Raw genomic sequence first — 13,569 nt, forward strand, 5'->3', positions numbered from 1 at the left:
GATTTTACTTCACTGTTGTTTACAAAACACATCACTCTTATTATGATTTTACTTCACTCTTGTTTACAAAACACATCACTCTTAGCATGATTTTACTTCACTGTTGTTTAAAAAACACATTACTCTTATTATGATTTTACTTCACTGTTGTTTACAAAACACATCACTCTTAGCATGATTTTACTTCACTGTTGTTTACAAAACACATCACTCTTAGCATGATTTTACTTTACTCTTGTTTACAGAACATATCACTGTTATTATGATTTTACTTCACTGTTGTTTACAAAACACATCACTCTTAGCATGATTTTACTTCACTGTTGTCACTCTTAGCATGATTTTACTTCACTCTTATTTACAAAACACATCACTCTTATTATGATTTTACTTCACTGTTGTTTACAAAACACATCACTCTTAGCATGATTTTACTTCACTGTTGTTTACAAAACACATCACTCTTATTATGATTTTACTTCACTGTTGATTACAAAACACATCACTTAGCATGATTTTACTTCACTCTTGTTTACAAAACACATCACTCTTATTCTGATTTTACTTCACTCTCTTTCACAAAACACATCACTCTTACTGTGATTTTACTTCACTCTTGTTAACAAAACACATCACTCTTATTCTGATTTTACTTCATTCTTGTTCACAAAACACATCACTCTTATTCTAATTTTACTTCACTCTTGTTCACAAAACACATCACTCTTATTCTGATTTTACTTCACTCTTGTTCACAAAACACATCACTCTTATTCTTATTTTACTTCACTCTTGTTCACAAAACACATCACTCTTATTCTGATTTTACTTCACTCTTGTTCACAAAACACATCACTCTTATTGTGATTTTACTTCACTCTTGTTCACAAACACATCACTCTTAGCATTATGTTACTACAACAAACAACATCACACAAGAGACGAAGAAAAAAGCAACAAAGATCACCAAATTTCTCTACATAAATAACTTCAAAGGAGCAATAGCTTATCATCTGCTTAAAATCCAACTGGTTAATTGATCAAACACCTTCTAGCATCAGCATTTACAAATTTCTCTCTGATCAAATAAATAATTAAGAATGAAAATTTAGCTGAATTAGAAGATGATGAACTTCAATTACTATTATTACAAGAATTTCCGTAGCTCAATTTCGCCATATTTATAGCTGAAACCGATCGCCGCCTTTGCTTGGGCAAATTCTGGCTTTGATGAACAGAGCTCCGAATTCTTCAATAATTCTTGAATTCCCATACAACATTCAGCAACCTAAGAGTAATTAAACTCAATTTTGAGCCGGAATTCCCATATCGGATGATGATTCCGGCGAGCAGCGACTTGTCGATCACCGTCTTCAGCTTCACATTCTTCGCCCCGGTCAGCTTCTGCACGCGCTTCGCGATCTCCGCCAGATGCTGCGGCTCCAGCTCCACCACCGACGCCACTGTCGCCACCTCCGTCTCCGATAGCCGGTTCGCGATCAGCTCGAACTCCGCCGCGATCTCCTTGATCAGATCCACTCGCTTCATGTCCGTGAAGTTAACTTTCAAATGAAGTAAAAATTTACATAATCTAATTTGTCTGTGCAATGACAATTATACCCCACCTTGTTATTGTGAAGTAAATTTGTGATAGAGAAAACTAATTTCTCCTTTAAATTTGAAAATTACATATATTAATACTAGTCCTTGATTTTCTTGATCTTGTGGCTGTAATTTGTTCTCTAGTTATGTGGTTAATGGGCTCTTGCCCTAGATCACTACTATATATATATATATATATATATAGGATTGTGATCTATATATATATATAGGGGTGTGTTAAGGTCATTCGCAGCTTTTTAGTCAAATGTTCTTTTTAATCACAGCCCTTGGATCCTTGAATTGGATGGTTGTGATGATCTGCATTATTTGACAAAAAATTTGCATTATTAGTCGGTGTGCATTATTCAATTGAAAATCTGCATTATTACACTATAATAGTGCATTATTAGTCGTTGTGCATTATTCAACTGAATATCTGCATTATTAAATGACACGTGGCATCAATCTAACCGTCGAATGACAAAATCGTAGGGCTGAGATTAAAAAAAACAATAGAACAAAAGATATAAAAAGGAAATGAATACGTCCATATATATATATATAGTTGGCCATTATCATTTCTTTGGTTGCTACTGTTTCAGTATAATTGTTTGCTTAATCAGGTTTTGAGAAAGCAATTCAGGCGTAGAATAACAATTACTAAATCTTTTGGGATGAAATAACAATTGTATACACATCATCTTTGTGGTCGTAGAATATTGAACAGCTTCCATCAACCAGAAAAGGGAGCCATGGTTGAGGAACTTATTTGCGACGTCAATTGTTTCGATAAAAGTGGAATCCTCAAATAAATGAAAAGAATCAATAATAGACTAGTGCTAACAAGGTGGAGCTCCGACCATTCGTTTATGATATATATACACATATACAGTACTAAATATTAAAGCGCATAAACACGAACAAAGTAAAGGAGCTCCAAAAGAATCTTGAAAACTGTAGTCTATTTACTCTTTCAAGCTAAGTTATCAAGGTGCGACCCAGCTTTCCAGGTCACTTGCTGCCCATCACCATTCAACCAAACCCGTGCCGCTACACTTGTCTTTCTCCTCATTCGCCTTCACTCGAAAATAAACGCCCCCTCGACCAGGTAGCTATCTGCACCGGAGACAATACTATTACCTTCAGTGGCAGATTGCTTCCCCGTAGGTCACCCAACGCACAAAACTATTAGAGAATTCTTCGAGCACTTCATAGCTATGGGCTTCACCATAGCCAAGCTCAGTACCAGCCTCAACTCTACCCTACATTCATAAAATGCAGTACAAAGAATGTATGAAGTGTCAATGTCGGGTATATGTGCAGATAAGCAAGTAATCTGGAACTGGAAAATGCAGAGCAAGCTCTTTCGTCATCAACTATGCCGTTAAGAGCTACCTAAGTTAAGGCATAACTAATATGATGCAGAAACTTTGGACTATGGGCTTGATGGACTTCAGAAAATACTACAGATTTGAGCTAGTATTGATTAGAGATGGACGGAGTATATACTCCCAACACGTTCCTCCCACATGTCTGTAACTTGATTTTTAAACAAATAGATAGGTGGGTAGATGTACATTACCTTTTTGCTAGATCCACATTCACTTGTGGAAGGCACAATTTCACTAGTTGTTCCATTCATTACATTTTCTGACGATAGCACGGCTGTTGGAGATACTATCAGCATTGACCTGAGTATAGAAGAAGAAAGGTATTAGCTCCTTGAAATGACATAAATTTCAGAAAGGTCGGCAGTTGATTACCGAGACACAAATTTGACTGATCTGTCACTAAGTAATACTCCCTCCGTCCCAAGGAAGATGACCCCTTCCTTGGGCAGCACGAGATTTTATGCAACTTTATTTTGTGTGTTAAGTGGAGAGAGGAAAGTAAGAGAGAGGAATAAAGTGGAGATAAAAGGTGTTTCCATTTTTAGTAATGGGTCATCTTGATTGGGACAAACCAAAAAGGAAAGTGAGTCATCTTTAATGGGACGGAGGGAGTATTAACTTAGAATCATAAAGTTTGTTAGGAAGTCAAATATAGTACAAATAAAATGTGACTTCAAATGAATGGAATAGAACCATTTAGATTGGAGTGGATTGATATAAAGGTATACAATCTGTAGAAGAGTTACCTTTCCAATAGCTCTTCCTCACGTGAATTTCCAGAGGAAGAGAGCCAATCTAAGTCAACAAAGTTTGAGCAGTCGATTGCATCCCCATTTTCATGTTCAAGGTACCTTACTCTTTGCATTTCAGCATAAAGCTCCCTAGTAGGCATCGGAGAAGTATCACTAAAGAACGGACAAGATGATAAATTTTCAATATAAAGATAATAAACACAAGGAATAGTAATTTTCTAATAGCGGAAGGAATCTATTTAAAACAATCAAACCAAATAAAAATATGGCATTTCCAAATGTAGTGAACATACATAATAAGTCTGTACACATGTCCAGGGAAATGCAAAGGAACCTTAGGATGGAATTCGGGATTTAAATAACCAATAATCATAATCCACATCACCTTTACTAAGAAATTGGGTTAAACCCCTAAATTACATCAAAGCATAGTCATTCCCCACATATATTGACAAGAGCTAGACACGATGATACGGATTGGAGGATGGGAAATAGGGAATTGTTTGGCCAACAAACTTGGAGGATACGGTGGAGTGAAGTTGTTAGGGTTAGCATGATTTTCTCGGCAGCTGCTTTTCAAATAGTTGTTATTCGGTTTCCTGTATTTTAGCACTAGAATTGCCTACATATATAGAGAGAGTCTCTTGATGGATAAATCATCTTTGGGAGTTAGATCAGTTTCCGGACGGCAGTAGCAGTAGGCCTCTGCGGAGGATTTATATTTCTGTTTTCTTTCATTTCCATTCTTGTTCTGTAATCCTTCTTCATAATTATTCGAGAGTTTCATTCCAGATTTGTTGGGTAATCCTTTGGTGCATTTATTCAAGTAGATTGTGTGAGTAAGTTATAAAATCGAGCATCTCTCGTGCTTCATTTAAACGAGTGACAGCCTTTACTCCTATCACATGATTTCCAAGTAAATTTGAGCCTATGGCTATCACAAGAGAATACAAAAAACTACTGGAGGGCCATGCAAAGAAAACCGCAACAACACTTTTTTATCAGAGTTCCAAACAGCAGAACATATTCTTTATGAGAACCCTAGGACCTAGGTCGTGTTTACTAAGCCCCTTATCCTCTAACTGAAGCCTCCTATTGGAGGGCCATGCAAAGATACAAAGGTTTGCAGCACTACTGCGTCACTTACACGAAATTACATACTCCCTCCGTCCCATGTTACTTGCACTGTTGCTTTTCGGCTCGTCACAAACTCCTTACACTATTTACAGTTTAAGTTAGAATTAATGCATTTAATTAATATGTTAGTTTAAGTTAAGAGCTCCTTTATTAAGTGGTGTCTCATTACACTTGAAATTCTAATTTAATTACACTAAAAAATCAATCCCAAATTTATGGCCTAAAATGAAAAGTGCGAGTAACATGGGACGGAGGGAGTATTATACTTGGTTCAAGCAATCTTGCATGTATAAAGAAACTAAATAAAGCATCAAATCACTAGGAGAGTAATGCACCTTGAATATGCTAACTCGCTTTCTGATGTATACATATTTGGTGTAGACTCAGAAGGAATCCTGCTTCTTCTATTCGATTCAGCAGGGAAACCAGATGTAGACATATCTTTTTTCAAGTTTGATGTAGATGAGGGTGAATGACTTTCACGAAGGATGTTCCCATCTGACCATGATCGTATAAAAAGTGACCTAGAAATGCAAAACAAGAGCAAATGTAAGCATGAAGATTATTACCAGAACATCATGCATGATATATTTACGGAAAGTACATCTTGGACGTTTAATTAAAAAATTAATTGGAAAGAGGACCAACCAGATTTGAAGCTCCAAGTCGATAATTTATTTACGTACACCCAAACAAAAAATCCTGGATCTTCTATCATTGAAAAACAGTAAATGAACCCAAAATATGAAAAAATTAAATAAAACCTTAATTTACCTTGTTGTGAGCAGCAGATCCACCGTACTGGTGTGCTAGAGTATCACCCATTCTCTCATAACATCCCATCAATTCTTCAGCCAATGGATCATCAAGGTCCATCTTGGTTGAGGTTGTAACTCCTAAGGCATGCAGCTGATGCCCTAAAGCAGCCAAGCCATATGCATACTGTGCAACATTTGTGCAATCCAAACAATCTATGCAATTAGTTCGAAGAACTCCCTTTTGGATCATTGCTGGACTGACAGAAGGATTACTGTTTGTACTACTATTGCCCCCACTAGATTTTCTATCTGAGTTATCAGAATCCTCAGTCTGGTCATCATTATGCTTTCCATTCTCAGCATAAGCAGAGGTTGCCATGCCAGGAGCATAAAGGTTCCTGTATAAAATGCAACAAAGACTCCAGTTTAGCATCTATGCAAAGTTATAGTGCCAGTGATAGTTTTAAATTATAATCCCTCCGTCCGTCCCTAAAAGTTTGTCACATTTTTCCATTTCCGTCCGTCCCACAAAATTTGTTCCATTTCATATTTTACCATTTTTAGCAGTGGACCTCATATTCCACTGACTCATTCTCACTCACATTTTATTACTCCCTCTGTCCCAAGTTACTTGAGTCGTATTACATTTTGAGTTATCCGAAGTTACTTGAGTCATTTATCTTTTTGGCTAAAAACAAAACATCTAGTCACACCTACTTTATTCTTTCTTTTACTTTATTCTCTCATTTCTCTCTTACTTTATTCTCTCCTCTACTTTATTTTACTTTATTTAACTCACTAAACACAACTTTCTTAAATCTCGTACCGAAAAGAAACGCCTCAAGTAACGTGGAACGGAGGGAGTATAAAACTATATAAAAGTAGGACCAACATTCCACTAACTTTTTCAACTCACTTTCCATAACATTTCTTAAAACTCGTGCCCGGTCAAAATGTGACAAAATTTATGGGATGGATGGAGTATAGAATATCAATACTCCCTCCATATCGATATAGAAATTCAGTGTGCCGAAAATTTTGATAAGATAAAGGTATAGTTTTTTCTAGAAATTTCGATGAGGTTTACCGTATGATAGTTTTGGTAAGGTATACCAGATCCACCCTAATTGGAACTAGCTGATAGTAAATGAAACATTAACACATTACTTCATAGTATGAGTGTTGTGTGAATATAAGAATTATATGTACTGATTATTACATTAGGTCAAAGTAATGGCCATTATACTAATACACAACAAGCTGATAAAATAATGATATCTAAGAATAACATTGCTATAAAATTTCTTTAATAATGTACTAACTTGGTAAGCAGGAAATAAAAATGTCAAAGAGAACATATTAATTTGGTTCCATGTGGAATGTGCAACTTACTCATAGCTAGGACATTTAAGCTGCCCCTCTGATAGCATCTCTGGTGTGGCTAGACAATAGAAAAAACTAGTTAACGTCAAAGCATATGTAGCCACCTTTCCCAACAGTAGTAATACATTTGTAGCTTTGCTGGTGACAAACAGTAATAGAAACATCAAATCAGATCTCTACAAACATAAGTACATAAGCAACAGCAATATTTAAAAGAACATTAGATACCTTCGGGAATGTTTATGCAGATCCAATCCAAGTGGAGAAATTTAAGACGCCTCTCCTCAGAAAGATCTCTATTGATGACATCTATGGCATTAGCGAACTCTGTGCGAAGAATGGATTCTCGTGGTTTCTTTTCATTCGTCTGTTACCAAAAATTTGAAAATCAGGGTCATATACACACATAAATATCCATTTAAAGATAGGTTTCAGCTAATACATTTCATAAGCAGTTATTAAAAAGGGCTGCTTGCATTTTCAAAAAAAATGTCAATCTTGTTTCTGAAAAAACCACTTGAATGCCAAAGCCGAACATATCTTGCCTTAATCAAATTCAAAATAATGATGGGATTCCCATATCGCTTGACAAGATTTTCAAAGTGAAGCTTTGTAACCTTATATGTTTGGTCCCTCTTTGACACTGCAAAAGAGAAGTCACAGCTCAGAGGTTATATACATCTCGTATATATGAAAAATGAACAAATATAAATTAAGTAATTGTTCAAACATACATATAATATTCGGTTTGATATTTAGGTGGGAAGTTTCCTGTGACCAGAAGAGTGGTATCGACCCACGAATTTGGACCACAGAACTAATTTGCAAAGGCAGACCTTCAGGGATATCCTCAAACAAAATTTGCTCAGCCTCAACATCATTTGCCACTCTGCCCCTCTCGTTCACACCTCGCTTCAGATATCTGCATTTATAAGTTTTAGCTTCACGAAGATGGCTGAAAAGGACAGAAATCTTACAAAAACTCTACACTGAGAAATTTAGATGTGAAAAAGGGTCAAGGGCAAAAATTCAAAAAGGATAACAAGTAGGAACTGGAACAATCATTTAATATGACCTACCTAAAAAGGAGAACTATAAGTTGATAAACCCAGTTATGCAACAAAACATTTGTTTGATCAGGCTTCCAAACTCAGGTCATTCATTGTATCCCACTAGTATGCCATAGTAAGTCATATAGACCTCCACAGTTAATGAGATTCTAATAACCACCAAATACCAATGAGAAAATAATACTCCCTCCGTCCCCAAAGAGTATGAACTATTTCCTTTTTCACCCGTCCTTAAAGAGTATGAACTTTCTAATTTTGAAAAATTCAAACAACATACTACCTCTACATCATTTTATTTACAGCTTATACCATTACCATTAACACTTTATACCATTATAATAATGTGGACCCCACTCTCCACTAACATTATTTCCACTATCCTTACTCTCTCTCTCTCTTACTTTTTCCCTTATTTATTAAAACTCGTGCCGAACCCAAAGTTCACACTCTTTGGGGACAGAGGGAGTAATTTTGTTTTAGAATACTCTTTAGACCAGATAACCAGTTTATAAGTATCAACCCACAAAGAATCCAAAGCTCCTTTGTCTTTGAGAGAATATGTAACTTGGACTCAATTTACATACTCCAAATTTTGTCACGTTTACAGTCGTAAAATTACCTAGTACCCGCATAATGTCGTGAACGCCTGGCAATTAGAGTCAGCTTGAGATCCCTCCCTGATATAGAAAGTGTATCCTGGGTTGGGTTCATCAAGATCATGCAATCAGGATCAGATCATTGCTTACTTGGAAAAGTAAGTGATGGCAAGATACAAATCATTAAATAACCACAATAATTGTGACTAAACAGAGGTGAAAAAGCATCACCAAATCAATATATGATCGATGAATTCTGGAAGTACATTTTAAGCCAGGTCATTGACTCATGGAGATTATGCAACCTCACCTGCTTAAAAAAACCATAGACCAAGGCAACAGTCCATAAAGTGTTCTGAAGAATATTTCGTATTCCACGAGTCAGAAATTCATTCCACACAAACATAGTTTCATACAAGACTTGCCCTGTCTCGTTATCACACATGTTCCTCTGGAGACTTCTCATCACATGGTAGGAGTAACTAAAGTAGAAATCCTTGGTAAGATCCACCATGCACAAGAGCTTCTTGTATCTACGTAACCAATAAACTAAAAATAGTCAATTAACAATTAAGCAAAATATCCTGAAATGCATACTATTAGATATTCAAAGTGGCTAAGGGGAATTTGTAGAACCAAGAACAACCATATTTTTTCATTTGCAAAGCAAGGAAGATAGTGATTATAGAAATTATATACTCAAAAACAAATTAAAGAAGGCATTAGTTTTTATAAACTGCTTTTAAGAATTTCGGTCAAACATCAGGTAACAGTTCAGGCGACACAAGTATAAGAGTGACTTCTTTTTGGACAAGAATCTTAAACAGAAATCAAGCAAACGGATTACTAATCATTTAATAGGAGTTGAACTGAGACTGAGAAGTAGAAGTAGGTCACTGCTTGAGCTTGACAATTATTACACGGTAAGAAATAACATTTGAAAAATTGGGAGCAGAAATATTACGAAATATTATACTCCACATTTAAATGAGGAGTGATCTGTTAATAAAATAAAAGTGACAAAATGGCTGTCAGATTCCCCTTAAATTAAAAAAAAAAAGTTTTAACGAGCACATTACAAATGCAGAGAGGCTATAACCTGTTCTCATTATTATAATTGACCATGTTGGCTCTAACTGCTGAAGATGGCAAGGGAATTATCTCACTTTTTGATATAGCATACACATAGTGACCACATATTACACCGATCTGCCTCCTTTTTGTTATGAGCACCATGTAATATGGCCCGAGAAATTTAATGAATCCTGAAAATGAAAAAAAGAGAATTTGATTATCAGAATTATCGACCATCATCTGAATAGGACACTATCAGCACTAGAACGCACCAACGATGCCATAAGTCCTCCTGTAGCTCTGTTTCCTTCATGTATTCATCTTAACAGATCTGAGCACTGCCACTCAGTATATGTGGCAGAGTCTTCATGAATGTTAAGCTCTGATGGTTCTGACCTATCAATTTTCAAAATTTTCCAGAAGGTTCTAGTTTTGTCCCTTCCTACCATATAAAAATTCTGCAACCGAAGTTAAAAACAATTAGATGATAAGTATTAAAAAACAATGGTTAGAAAGTTGGGTAAAGAGATCTTTCAGTATCGGAATGTTGGCGTACTTCAGATTGTAGTAACTACATGGTACGATATTTATTATGTGAAGAAGATGCACGTGTTATATTTAACACGGTGTTCCAAGGGGATAAAAAATCAGATGCATGTAAAATAATAGCATGTTTTCAACATCGGCATATAAATTTCATTTATCCAACAATGCAATCTAACAGTTTTAAATATGAGCAGAGTAGGAGAAGCTAAATGCGTACGTGAGAACAAAGTGCACTTCTAGTAGCCCTTTCTATTTCAACACACCTGAAGAATCGAGCTATATTCTCAGCAGCTGAAAACAGGAGCCGGTGAATAGGCAACAAATCTAGTTCAAAATGGCATCAATTGGTTCTACAAATACTGACACAGTATGGAAAATTCTTTATCTAACATGCATGCAGAAGAAAAATATAACATTTTTTAATTTATACTAAATCAAGCTCTCTACCGGGAATTTAAGGCAAGTTAAGTCATGTCAAAACCACATCCACAAATTAAATCAATTAACATCTAGCTAGACATTGAATTTTTCCACCTTCCAACTAGTCGTATCTGGAAGTCGGGAACCAAAGCCCAGCAACCCCAAAAACATTTTTGATATGGCAAGCAAGCACAAAGAGTTAACAATAACAAACAAAAAGTTTCAGAGACATCTCCAATTCATTTCGAGAAATCTCACACATAACATATATCAGTCCAGGATCAATAAACAAAGGACAAAGTTTTAACTGGATGCCACCACGAATCATCAACTGAAAACACAATAACCGTACCGATCGAGTCTCATAGAGACAGAATTTCTGCATAAATCCATCAGGAGGCAGCACTGGAGGTGGAGAATCAGGCTGGACTTGATACTGTTGTAGTTGCACAATTTCCGGAACATCTTCCATTGCTTTCCAACTATTCTTCGCGATCCCCGAGCCTCGGGCTCGGGAATCAATCACTCTGGCATTCAATTGCAACCCAGAGTTCTGTGTCTACCTTCTCTCCCGGCCTCTAAACTCCATCACCACCGCCACCGTAGGTTGCTTCAGGTATAGCATTCCCCGATAAAATCAAAATCAAAATCAAGCCAACGTTTGACTTTCTTCCCCGGATTTTTTACTATCCAAGCCCTAAATTCAACACTGTAGATACGTGAATTACAAAAAAAACAGTAGCGAAGTTATCTATGACTGAAACTCGAAGACTTGGAAAACGTTCACGCATCATTTTGCCCAAAAAACAACGCAAAACTAAAATAGTTGAATTCAAACGTGCCTGAGATAGTTGGAGCACACAAAACCGAGGTTTCCAGAAGAAGGTAGGGGCGGAGAGAATGAAATTGGTGGACGAGATGCGAGAAGAAAATATCTGTTTGATGCAAATGATGATGATACACAGATAGAGTGGTTAGAGTTTTTGATTGATTCCAAATAAAATTGAGAGGGAGAGAGAGATGAACAGCTTGGATCTGCAGAGGCAAAATGAAATCCACGACTTATTTAGTTGATGAATAAAAGAATATGCTGCTTCTTAGAAGAGTAAGTACAACTTTTTCATATGTATCTTCTTTATCTATTTTGGCAACAACTAAAGATTAAATATATAGGTTTCCCCACTAAAATAGTAGTCCCACCATTTCATAGTAGTAGTTGAGATATTTTTTTTCGACAGAGAGATTAAGAAAAAAATGGGTAATGTGTTAAATAAAAAGACAATAAAGTATGAGAGATGAAAAAATAGAGATAACAAAGTAAGTAGGAAAAGTAAATAGGAAGAAATGTGTTGACTTTTACTAAAAAAGAAATGACTGCACTATTATGGAACACGTACAAAAATAGCAAAATGATTACTACTATGAAACGGAGAGAGCAGTACATCATAAATTTATATTGGTTTTTTTTTAATGATTATGGATTACACCATCCTTCAAAGTTCACAAATGTGCATGCATCGAGATAAATTTATCACTAATTACGAGTTAATCTCGCTATTTGCAAAAACTTGCCTCTGCCGATATAAATGAGTCAGAGAATTTGTCGATACATTGAGCTTTAAATTTTGGAGCATCCGCAACGGTGTATTGGCCCATCCCGATGGGACAGGTTGTCGACGGGTCACTGTTACGACCAGCCCACCGTAGAGGGATGCCCGCCGCGGAGATCACTGCCCCTTCTGGCAGGCCGACACACCAACGCACGTGGCGCATTTGGAGGGCGTCATTTTCGACCCTTTTGGTGAGGCTATATTTATTAAATTTTGAGATAATACTCCCTCCATCCCATATAATTTGTCACCATTTGTCCCAACACGGATTTTAAGAAATGTAATAGAAAGTGGGTTGAAAAACTTATTGGCATGTGAGTACTAATAAAATGTGAGTGAGAATGGATTAGTGGAATGTGAACTACACTACCGAAAATGGTAAAAGTAAAGGTGTCAAATTTTTATGGACGGACGAAAATGGAAATAAGTACTCCCTCCGTCCCGGGCTACTCGCTCCTTTCCTTTTCGGTACGGAGATTAAGGAATGAGTGTATAGGAAAGTCAAAAATTACGGTTGTAGGTGAAATTTTTTACTAAAAATGGAAAGAGTGCAAGTAACTTGGGACGCCCAAAAAGGAAATAAGTGTGAGTAGTGCGGGACGGAGGGAGTAATAAATTTTCAAGAACGGAAGGAGTAATCATTTTAGATTTCAATTTTATAATTAATAGAGACTTTTTGTATAACAATTCATGCAAATATGAAAAATTATTTTGTCATTTATACTGTTATGCATATGGCGTTTATCGTCTAACTGAGGTGAAAAACTCATTAAACTATTATTTATAACTGGAAGCCTAACCCTGTCACTTTAATAAGTAGGTTCAATTTCCACACACAATTATATAAGATGCCCTCGAGTTTAATGTCAATGCCATGTTGGGATTCAATACGCACAAGACTTTCACACACTCAGGTGAATCACACACACACTCACAGTTGTATGATAACTCACAATGCAGAAGAACACACACTCACACTTAGAGTATCGAAGATGGTAATCTTGGAGAGAAAACTTGAAAACTCTTTATTGATTTTTTCACTACTAACTACGTACATGGTTTTGAGCTATTTAAAGCTCTACAATCAAGTAGCAACTGCTACTAACTAACTACAAGAAGAATCAAGAAAGCAAGAAGAATAACTGCTACATCTCGGCTAACTAACTGCTGCACCAACGGCTAGTTTCTCTAGGCCGAACTTCCTTCTCGGTTCAAGACCGAACTGTTGCT

General features: G+C 36.3%; 1 pseudogene; it reads right to left on the minus strand.

Annotated features, from left to right (window-relative positions):
- Positions 1-2,411: 2,411 nt before the first annotated feature.
- On the minus strand, positions 2,412-11,435 carry LOC121749376 (annotated as a pseudogene).
- Positions 11,436-13,569: the final 2,134 nt, after the last annotated feature.

This window comes from Salvia splendens, chromosome 9 (genome assembly GCF_004379255.2).
Source record: "Salvia splendens isolate huo1 chromosome 9, SspV2, whole genome shotgun sequence".
NCBI classification, from domain to species: Eukaryota; Viridiplantae; Streptophyta; class Magnoliopsida; order Lamiales; family Lamiaceae; genus Salvia; species Salvia splendens.